At 37.4% G+C, this 12,348-nt stretch overlaps 1 protein-coding gene across 3 annotated transcripts in view; it reads right to left on the bottom strand.

Annotated features, from left to right (window-relative positions):
- Window positions 1-12,348, bottom strand: part of C2H2orf42 (chromosome 2 C2orf42 homolog) — a 38,416-nt gene that overhangs the window by 4,126 nt on the left and 21,942 nt on the right. The window lies entirely within an intron of this gene.

The raw sequence follows: 12,348 nt of genomic DNA, 5'->3' as shown, positions 1-12,348 counted from the left end.
TTGGATGAAAACAGATGAATTAAAAAAAATGAATTATCAAAATTGACTCAAGAAAGAATAGAAACCATGAACAGAAATGTAAATCAGAAGAAACTGGACAATTTTTTAGAGAACTGCTTGCAAGAAAGGGTTAGGTCTAGAGAATAAATTCTTTCAAATATTCAAGGAACAGATATTTCCTAAGCTATTTAATTTGATCCAAAGCTTTCTAAAATCATTTTCTATATAAGTATTACCAAAACCCAAAAAAGTTTCCAAAATATAAATGGTAGGCAGTTAATCACTTATGAATAGATAAAAACCTAAATAAAATAGCAAGTAGCATCTATATATACATTAAAAGAGAAAAGACCAAGAAGGATTTGTTCCATAAATGGAAGTTACTTCAACATTAGAACTTTATTAATAAAGTTCATTGCACTTGGGTCAATTGTTCCATAAATGGAAGTTACTTAAACATTAGAACTTTATTAATAAAGTTCATTGCACTTGGGTCAAAGACAAACCTCAAAAAATCGTGGAAAGGTATTTCAAAAAATTTAATGCTAGTTCCTAATAAGAGTACTTAATGTACTGAGAATGATGTGTTGTTACAATAATAAAAAAAATTTATCTGAAATCAATAACCAATAGTGCATAATCTAATAGTGAAACAGAGCAGTTTTTCCTAGAAAACTATCCTGTGAAATGTTAATGGTATTCCCCTGAAAAGTGTTCACTGGTTAAATAAATCTGGGAAACCTTAGGTTAAGTAAAGTTCAATAGGTGTTTTTATTTCAAGATCTTTTTAATGTGTTGATTTTTAGGATTAATTTCTCAGATAAATTATATTCTAAGACATTACTACCTACCTACTCTCTACTCTACCTATAGCATTATCTGAGATCTGAGTATATTTTATAACCCAGGCAGTTTTCATATGGTGAAGTTTCTTTTCCCACCAAAAAAGTTACTACTAAATTGTCCGGCGTCTTACAATCAGGGGTCTTAAAGAAATATAGTATGTAGCATTTCTCAAATTTATTTAACCATGAAATACTTTTTTCACAGAGTACTTATCACTATCTCTTCTTCAAGATAGTTGGGAAATACTACACTGGGGAAGTTTTTACTATAACCTAAATGATGATTGTGGATGCTAGCTTCACTATTATCCATTGTTGTTCTTGAAATCGTAGCTAATTTATGAAAAATATGAGATATAAATATTTGATATGAAACAATTATCATTTTCAGGAGATATAACTGATTGCTCAGAACCCAGAGGAAAAGAACTATCATCACTACTAGGAACTCATTAAGGGGGCCAATTTGATAATGAGTATGCCAAAATCAAGGGCTTTCCATACATTGGCAGTAACAAGTTAGAAAAATGATAAAAATCTTAGTCACAAGAGCAGCAAAAAATGTAAGTAGGAATATATTAACGTAAGAATTTGAAAACAATAATTATAAATTCTAAATTTCTCCTAAAAGAGTAAGTGCACAATTGGAGAAATGAAGGGAGGCCACTAGTGGATCACAAAGCTAAGGTAATTAAAATTATGGCTGGCTTTCATTCATTCACTCACTCTTCATTTGAGAAGTCATTATTGAGTGTCTATTATGGACCAGACACTGTGCTATCTTGGGGTACAGTGATGAACGAGAGTGACACAGCTAAGTATCAGATGATGTGGGGTGCAGGTTCTGGAGTCCAAAACTGCCTGGGGTGGAAGACCAGCTCCACCACTTACTAGCTGTGTAACTTTGTGAAGGGGACTGCATCTACCTTCACCTTAGTTTATTCATCTGTAAATGGGGATCACAGAATCTACCTCTCAGTGGGTTGTGAGCATTAAATGAATTAGTGCATATAAAGAACTTAAAATAATACCTGGCACAGAGTAGCTGTTCATTAACTGTTATGTGCTATAGTTATCAGTATTATTAAATTATTACACAAATACCCCAGTTAAAAATAGACAAAGAAAAAGCAATTCATCAAATATAAATGAATAATACAAACAATTTAGCCTCATTTAGTATTGAGGGTAATGCAAATTAAAAGAGAACATATTTTGCCTATCAAATCAACAAAAATTGAAAAAGAAACTCACATATGACTGGCAGGAGTAAAATACAAATATAATCTTCTGGAGGGCAAAACAATCAAAAGCTGTGAAAATGTACATAATCTTTGACCATCCAGTTTCATTTTTAAGAATTTATCCCAAAGAATATCCTAAATAAGTCAGGAAATAAGTATATAAAAGTCTTATCTAAAAGGAAGTTAGTTATAAAAGGAAGTTAGTTATAAAAGGAATCATTGTTTACAACAGCAAAGAGTTTGAAACAAATGGAGTCATTAGAGCGAGATACCTTAATGAATGAATTTAATGCAACTATTAAGGAAATGTATTCATAATAACCAAAAGATAGAAGCAAACTATGTGTCCACTGACAGATGAATAGTTTAACAAAATGTAGTCCAAACATACGATGGAGTATTATTCAGCCTTAAAAAGGAAAGACATTTCAACACATTACAATAGGGATGAACATTGAAGCCAGTCACAAAAGGACATACTGTATGATTCCACTTACATGAGGTACCTAGAGTAGGCATTCATAAAGACAGATAGAAGAATGGGATTGCCAGAAGCTTGGGGAGGTAAGAGTGGGCAGGTAGTGTTTAATGGGTAGAGTTTCAGTTGGGGGAGATGAAAAACTTCTGGAGATGGATGCACAGCAATGTGAATGTACTACATGATGGAGAACTATATACGTAAAAACAGTTAAAATGGTAAATTATATATTATGTGTATTTTATAACAATAGAAGAAGTTCAAAAAATAAGCTGAAGACAAGACACAGAAAGCCATTCATGATACATTTTTAAGTGAAAAAAGCACCTGAGTTGTGATCCATGTTTTAGGAACTCTTTTCATGTACAGAAAAGAGTATGAAAGGGTATAAACCAAAATCTTAATGGTGATGTCATCTATGGTGGGTGGGATTACAGGTAGTTTATTTTTCTCCTTTATGCTTAATAACAGCACCTTTAATTTCCCTATAGAGAACATGTATTTTATTTTTAAAATACTGTGTGTGGATCTAGAAGGAGGGCTCAAGATGGTGGTGTGAGTATGGCCGTGGAAATCTCCTCCCAAAACCATATATATTTTTGAAGATACAACTAATACAACTATTCCTAAAAGAGAGATCAGAAGATACAGTACAACAGCCAGGCTACATCTACATCTGCGAGAACAGAGCATCTCATGCAAAGGGTAAGATACAAAGCCATGACCGGGCGGGACCTGAGCATTCCCCACACCCCAGCTCACTGGTGGGAGGAAAAGAATCAGAGTGGGGAGGGAGTGGAAGCACAGAACTACTAAATAACCAGTCCTAGTAATCTGCACCGGGAGCACAGACACACATTGCATGGTGTACTGGATATTAGAGAAAGAGAAGAGTAAAATCCGAGACAGAGACTGCGAGCAGGTCCCGACAGCAGGCTCCCTGGGACAAAAGAAAAGAGGGCAGTTTTTAAAAGTTTTAAAGGGACAAGGGCTCAACAGCTGGACAAAATCATCCCAGCACACTCAGTGCAGCAGGCTGGGAATCTTGAGGAACTTCAGGTTCCCTTACCCACTGGTGGGTAATGCAACCCCGAAGCCCCTCACGGCAATAAGCAGCCTGCCATTCATTCCACCCGGCTGGTGCTGCAAGCAAACCAGCTGACCCGCCACTGCTGTGGAGCATCCAGAGAACAGCTCCGCCTACAGCAACCACACAGAGTCTCCTCCCAGTGCAAAGCTAACAGGGACAGAAAAAGCCAGAGCAAGGTCCGGAAGGCATAAAGCAGCGCCGTTCTCACAGAAGAACACACCCGGTGTGGCTGCGATCCCCACAGTGCGCTAGGCTATCCTGAGGGCCGCCCCGCCCATGGCAGCTCAGGAGATTATCCCAGAGACTGTTCCTGGTGTGCAGGTAACTGGCACAGGCAGTGGAAGCCGAAGCAAAGTCTGGAAGGCACGAAGGGGCGCTATTCTTGCAGGAGAACACTCAGCATGGCTGCAACCTCCAGCAGTGCGCTAGGCTATCCCGAGGGCTGCCCCACCCATGGCAGCTCAGGAGATTATCCCAGAGACTGCTCTTGGTGTGCGGGTAGATGGCACAGGCAGTGGAGAAGGGCAAGGTGACCAAGAAGCAGGAAGGGACTTTGTTCTCCCAGCTGACACATGCGCCACCTGCCTGCGACCACTTCTATAGCCATGAAAAGGCAGAAGAATCTGGTACAGTCAAAAATCACTCAAACAACCGCAGAGAGAGGGCCTGGTGAGGTAGATATAACCAATCTACCTGAAAAAGAATTCAAAATAAAAGTCATAACCATGCTGATGGACCTGCAGAGAAATATGTAAGAGCTAACGGATGAAGTCCAGAGGGAGACTACAGAAATGAAACAATCAATAGAAGGTCTTAAGAGCAGACTGGGTGAGGTGCAAGAGACTGTTAATGGAATAGAAATCAGAGAACAGGAATACAGAGAAGCTGAGGCAGAGAGAGATAAAAGGGTCTTTAGGAATGAAAGAATATTAAGAGAACTGTGTGACCAAGTGAAACAGAACAATATTCCTATTATATGGGTACCAGAAGAAGACCAGAGAGAAAAAATGATAGAAAGTGTCTTTGAAGAAATAATTGCTGAAAAGATCCCCAATCTGGGGAAAGAAATAGCCTCTCAGACCATGAAAGCCCACAGATCTCCCAACACAAGGGACCCAAGGAGGACAACACCAACACATATAATAATTAAAATGGCAAAGATTAAAGACAAGGACAGAGTATTAAAGAGGCAGCCAGAGAGAGAAAAAAAATAATCTACAAAGGAAAACCCATCAGGCTATCATCAGACTTCTCAACAGAAACCTTACAGGACAGAAGAGAATGGCATGATATATTTAATGCAATGAAACAGAAGGGCCTTGAACCAAGAATACTGTATCCAGCATGATTATCATTTAAACTTGAAGGAGCGATTAAACAATTTCCAGACAAGCAAAAGTTGAGGGAACTTACCTCCCACAAACCACCTCTACAGGATATTTTAAAGGGACTGCTCTAGATGGAAGCACTCCTAAGGCTAAACAGATGTCACCAGAGAAAATAAAATCACAGCAAAGAAAGCAGAACAACCAAATACTAACAAAAGGCAAAAAATAAAATAAACTATCCACAAAAGCAAAGGAAACACAAGAATACAGAATAAAACACCTAATATATAAAGAATGGAGGAGGAAGAATAAGAAGGGAGAGAAATAAAGAATCATCAAACTATGTTTGTAATAGCTTAATAAGAGAGTTAAGTTAGACGGTGAGATACTAAAGAAGCTACCCATGAGCTTTTGGTAACCACAAATCCAAAGCCTGCAATGGCTATAAGTACACATCTATCGATGATCACCCTAAATGTAAATGGACTGAATGCACCAATCAAAAAACACAGAGTAATAGAATGGATAAAAAAGCAAGACCCATCTATATGCTGCTTACAAGAGACTCACCTCAAACCCAAAGATATACACAGACTAAAAGTGAAGGGATGGAAAAAGATATTTCATGCAAACAATAGGTAGAAAAAAGCAGGTGTTGCAGTACTTGTATCAGACAAAATAGATTTCAAAACAAAGAAAGTAACAAGAGATAAAGAAGGACATTACATAATGATAAAGGGGGCAGTCCAACAAGAGGATATAACCATTATAAATATATATGCACCCAACACAGGAGCACTGACATATGTGAAACAAATACTAACAGAATTAAAGGAGGAAATAGAATGCCATACATTCATTTTAGGAGACTTCAACACACCACTCACTCCAAAGGACAGATCAACCAGACAGAAAATGAGTAAGGACACAGAGGCACTGAACAACACACTAGAACAGATGCACTTAATAGACATCTACAGAACTCTACAACCAAAAGCAGTAAGATACACATTCTTCTCAAGTACACATGGAACATTTTTCAGATTCCAGAATAGACCACATACTAGGCCACAAAAAGAGCCTCAGTAAATTTAAAAAGACTGAAATTCTACCAACCAACTTCTCAGATCACAAAGGTATAAAACTAGAAATAAATTGTACAAAGAAAACAAAAAGGCTCACAAACACATGGAGGCTTAACAACATGCTCCTAAATAATCAATGGATCAATGACCAATTAAAATGGAGATCAAGCAATATGTGGGGACAAATGACAACAGCAGCACAAAGCCCCAACTTCTGTGGGACGCAGCGAAGGCAGTTCTAAGAGGAAAGTATATAGCAATCCAGGCCTATTTAAAGAAGTAAGAACAATCCCAAATGAGTAGTCTACAGTCACAATTATTGAAACTGGAAAAAGAATAACAAATGAGGCCCGAAGTCAGCAGAAGGAGAGACATAATAAAGATCAGAGAAGAAATAAATAAAATTGAGAAGAATAAAATAGAAAAAAAATCAATGAAACCAAGAGCTGGTTCTTTGAGAAAATAAAATAGATAACCCCCTAGGCAGACTTATTAAAAGAAAAAGAGAATCTACACACATAAACAGAATCAGAAATGAGAAAGGAAAAATCACGATGGACCCCACAGAAATACAAAGAATTATTAGAGAATACTGTGAAAATCTATATGCCAACAAGGTGGAAAACCTAGAAGAAACGGACAACTTCCTAGAAAAATACAACCTTCCCAAGACTGACCAAGAAAGAAACAGAAAATCTAAACAGATCAATTATCAGCTATGAAATTGAATTGGTAATCAAAAAACTACCCAAGCACGAAACCCCCGGGCCACATGGATTCACCACTGAATTTTATCAGACATATAGAGAAGACATAATATCCATTCTCCTTAAAGTTTTCCAAAAAATAGAAGAGGAGGAAATACTTCCAAAGTCAATCATGAAGCCAGCATCACTCTAATACGAAAACCAGGCAAAGACCCCACCAAAAAAGAAAATTATAGACCAATATCCCTGATGAGCATAGATGCAAAAATACTCAACAAAATATTAGCAAACCACATTCAAAAATACATCAAGAGGATCATACAGCAGGATCAAGTAGGATTCATCTCAGGGATGCAAGGATGGTACAACATTCGAAAATCCATCATCATCATCCACCACATAAACAAAAAGAAGGACAAAAAACACATGATCATCTCCATAGATGCTGAAAAAGCATTCAACAAAATTCAACATCCATTCATGATAAAAACTCAACAAAATGGGTATAGAGGACAAGTACCTCAACATAATAAAAGCCATATACGACAAACCTACAGCCAACATCATACTTAACAGAGAGAAGCTGAAAGCTTTTCCTTTAAGATCAGGAACAAGATAGGGATGCCCACTCTCCCCACTGTTATTCAACATAGTACTGGAGGTCCTAGCCACGGCAATTAGACAAAACAAAGAAATACAAGGAATCCAGATTGGTAAAGAAGTTGTTAAACTGTCACTATTTGCAGATGACATGATATTGTACATAAAAAACACTAGACTCCGAAACTACTAGAGCTAATATCAGAATTCATCAAAGTTGCAGTATACAAAATTAACACACAGAAATCTGTGGCTTTCCTATACACTAACAATAAACTAATAGAAAGAGAAATCAGGAAGACAATTCCATTCACGATAGCATCAAAAAGAATAAAATACCTAGGAATAAACCTAACCAAGGAAGTGAAAGACCTATACCCTGAAAACTATAAGACACTCTTAAGAGAAATTAAAGAGGTCACTAACAAATGGAAACTCATCCCATGCTCCTGGCTAGGAAGAATTAATATCGTCAAAATGGCCATCCTGCCCAAAGCAATATATAGATTCGATGCAATCCCTATCAAACTACCAACAGCATTCTTCAATGAACTGGAACAAATAGTTCAAAAATTCATATGGAAACACCAAAGACCCCAAATAGCCAAAGCAATCCTGAGAAGGAAGAATAAAATAGGGGGGATCTCACTCCCCAACTTCAAGCTCTACTACAAAGCCACAGTAATCAAGACAATTTGGTACTGGCACAAGAACAGAGCTACAGACCAATGGAACAGAATAGAGACTCCAAACATTAACCCAAACATATATGGTCAACTAATATTCAATAAAGGGGCCATGGACATACAATGGGGAAATGACAGTGTCTTCAACAGATGGTGCTGGCAAAACTGGAAAGCTACATGTAAGAGAATGAAACTGGATCACTGTCTAACCCCATACACAAAAGTAAATTCAAAATGGATCAAAGACTTGAATGTAAGTCATGAAACCATAAAACTCTTAGAAAAAAACATAGGCAAAAATCCCTTAGACATAAACATGAGTGACCTCTTCTTTAACATATCTCCCCGGGCAAGGGAAACAAAAGCAAAAATGAACAAATGGGACTATATCAAGCTGAAAAGCTTCTGTACAGAAAAGGACACCATCAATAGAACAAAAAGGTATCCTACAGTATGGGAGAATATATTCATAAATGACAGATCCAATAAAGGGTTGACATTCAAAATATATAAAGAGCTCACAACACTTCAACAAACAAAAAGCAAGTAATCCAATTAAAAAATGGGCAGAGGAGCTGAATAGACAGTTCTCTACAGAAGAAATCCAGATGGCCAACAGACACATGAAAAGATGCTCCACATTGCTTGTCATCAGAGAAATGCAAATTAAAACCACAATGACATATCATTTCACACCAGTAAGGATGGCTACCATCCAAAAGACAAACAACAACAAATGTTGGTGAGGTTGTGGAGAAAGGGGAACCCTCCTACACTGTGTGTGAGAATGTAAATTCGTTCAACCATTGTGGAAAGCAGTATGGAGGTTCCTCAAAATGCTCAAAATAGAAATACCACTTGACCCAGGAATTTCACTTCTAGTAATTTACCCTAAGAATGCAGCACTCCAGTTTGAAAAAGACAGATGCACCCCTATGCTTATCGCTGCACTATTTACAATAGCCAAGATATGGAAGCAACCTAAATGTCCATCAGTAGATGAATGGATAAAGAAGATGTGGTACATATACACAATGGAATATTACTCAGCTGTAAGAAAAAAACAGATCCTCCCATTTGCAACAACATGGATGGAGCTAGAGGGTATTATGCTCAGTGAAATAAGCCAGGTGGAGAAAGACAAGTACCAAATGATTTCACTCATATGTGGAGTATAAGAACAAAAAAAAAACTGAAGGAACAAAACAGCAGCAGAAGCACAGAACCCAAGAATGGACTAACAGTTACCAAAGGGAAAGGGACTGGGGAGGACGGGTGGGAAGGGAGGGATAAGGGCGGGATAAAAGAAAGGGGGCATTACGATTAACATGTATAGTGAGTGGGGGACACGGGGAGGGCTGTGCAACACAGAGAAGACAAGTAGTGATTTTACAGCATCATACTATGTTGATGGACAGTGACTGTGAATGGGTATGTGGGGGGTCATGGTGAAGGGGGGAACCTAGTAAACATAATGTCCTTCATGTAATTGTTGATTAATGATACCAAAATAATATTAATAAAAAAAAAGAGAAGAATAAAATAGAAAAAAAATCAATGAAACCAAGAGCTGGTTCTTTGAGAAAATAAAATAGATAACCCCCTAGGCAGACTTATTAAAAGAAAAAGAGAATCTACACACATAAACAGAATCAGAAATGAGAAAGGAAAAATCACGATGGACCCCACAGAAATACAAAGAATTATTAGAGAATACTGTGAAAATCTATATGCCAACAAGGTGGAAAACCTAGAAGAAACGGACAACTTCCTAGAAAAATACAACCTTCCCAAGACTGACCAAGAAAGAAACAGAAAATCTAAACAGATCAATTATCAGCTATGAAATTGAATTGGTAATCAAAAAACTACCCAAGCACGAAACCCCCGGGCCACATGGATTCACCACTGAATTTTATCAGACATATAGAGAAGACATAATATCCATTCTCCTTAAAGTTTTCCAAAAAATAGAAGAGGAGGAAATACTTCCAAAGTCAATCATGAAGCCAGCATCACTCTAATACGAAAACCAGGCAAAGACCCCACCAAAAAAGAAAATTATAGACCAATATCCCTGATGAGCATAGATGCAAAAATACTCAACAAAATATTAGCAAACCGCATTCAAAAATACATCAAGAGGATCATACAGCAGGATCAAGTAGGATTCATCTCAGGGATGCAAGGATGGTACAACATTCGAAAATCCATCATCATCATCCACCACATAAACAAAAAGAAGGACAAAAAACACATGATCATCTCCATAGACGCTGAAAAAGCATTCAACAAAATTCAACATCCATTCATGATAAAAACTCTCAACAAAATGGGTATAGAGGGCAAGTACCTCAACATAATAAAAGCCATATACGACAAACCTACAGCCAACATCATACTTAACAGTGAGAAGCTGAAAGCTTTTCTTTTAAGATCAGGAACAAGACAGGGATGCCCACTCTCTCCATTGTTATTCAACATAGTACTGGAGGTCCTAAGACATGGAAATCAGACAAAACAAAGAAATACAAGGCATCCAGATTGGTAAAGAATAAGTTATACTGTCCCTGTTTGCCGATGACATGATATTGTACATAAAAAAACCATAAAGACTCCACTCCAAAACTACTAGAACAAATATCTGAATTCAGCAAAGTTTCAGGATACAAAATCAATACACAGAAATCTGTGGCATTCCTATACACTAATGATGAACTAGCAGAAAGAGAAATCAGGAAAAAAATTCTACTCACAGTTGCATCAAAAAGAATAAAATACCTAGGAAGTGAAAGACCTATACCCTGAAAACTACACGACACTCTTAGGAGAAATTAAAGAGGTCACTAACAAATGGAAACTCATCCTATGCTCATGGCTAGGAAGAATTAGTATTATCAAAATGGCAATCCTGCCTAAAGTAATCTACAGATTTAATGCAATCCCTATCAAAATACCAACAGCATTCCTAAATGAACTGGAACAAATAGTTCTAAAATTCATATGGAACCACAAAAGACCCCAAATAGCCAAAGCAATCCTGAGAAGGAAGAATAAAGCAGGGAGGATCTCGTTTCCCAACTTCAAGCTCTACTACAAAGCCACAGTAATCAAGACAATTTGGTACTGGCAGAAGAACAGACCCACAGACCAGTGGAACAGAATAAAGAGTGCAGATATTAACCCAAACATATATGGTCTATTAATATACAATAAAGGAGCCATGGACATACAATGGGGAAATGACAGCCTCTTCAACAGCTGGTGTTGGTAAAACTGAACAGTTAGCTACATGTAAGAGAATGAAACTGGATCATTGTCTAACCCCATACACAAAAGTGATTTCGAAATGGATCAAAGACCTGAATGTAAGTCATGAAACCATAAAACTCTTAGAAAAAAACAGGCAAAAATCTCTTAGACATAAACATGAGCAACTTCTTCATGAGCATATCTCCCCGGGCAAGGGAAACAAAAGCAAAAATGAACAAGTGGGACTATATCAAGCTGAAAAGCTTCTGTACAGTAAAGGACACCATCAATAAAACAAAAAGACATCCTACCGTATGGGAGAATATTTTCATAAATGACAGATCCAATAAAGGGTTGACATCCAAAATATATAAAGGGCTCACGCACCTCAACAAATAAAAAGCAAATAATCCAATTAAAAAATGGGCAGAGGAGCCATACAGACAGTTCTCCAAAGAAGAAATTCAGATGGCCAACAGGCACATTAAAAGATGCTCCACATCGCTAATCATCAGAAAAATACAAATTAAAACCACAATAAGATATCACCTCACCCCAGTAAGGATGGCCACCATCCAAAAGACAAACAACAACAAATGTTGGTGAGGATATGGAGAAAGGGGGACCCTCTTACACTGCTGGTGGGAGTGCAAATTAGTTCAACCACTGTGGAAAGAAGTATGGAGGTTCCTCAAAAAACTCAAAATAGAAATACCATTTGACCCAGGACTTCCACTCATGGGAATTTACCCTAAGAATGCAGCAGCCCAGTTTGAAAAAGACATATGCACCCCTATGTTTATTGCAGCACTATTTACAATAGCCAAGAAATGGAAGTGACCTAAGTGTCCATCAGTAGATGAATGAATAAAGAAGATGTGGTACATATACACAATGGAATATTATTTGACCATAAGAAGAAAACAAATCCTACCATTTGCAATAACATGGATGGACCTAGAGGGTATTATGCTCTGTGAAATAAGCCAGGTGGAGAAAGACAAGTATCAAATGATTTCACTCATCTGTGGTG

This window comes from Manis pentadactyla, chromosome 2, assembly GCF_030020395.1.
Source record: "Manis pentadactyla isolate mManPen7 chromosome 2, mManPen7.hap1, whole genome shotgun sequence".
In the NCBI taxonomy this organism is placed as follows: Eukaryota; Metazoa; Chordata; class Mammalia; order Pholidota; family Manidae; genus Manis; species Manis pentadactyla.
Note: the sequence above shows the minus strand (reverse complement) of the source record. Positions and strands in the feature narration are given on the sequence as shown.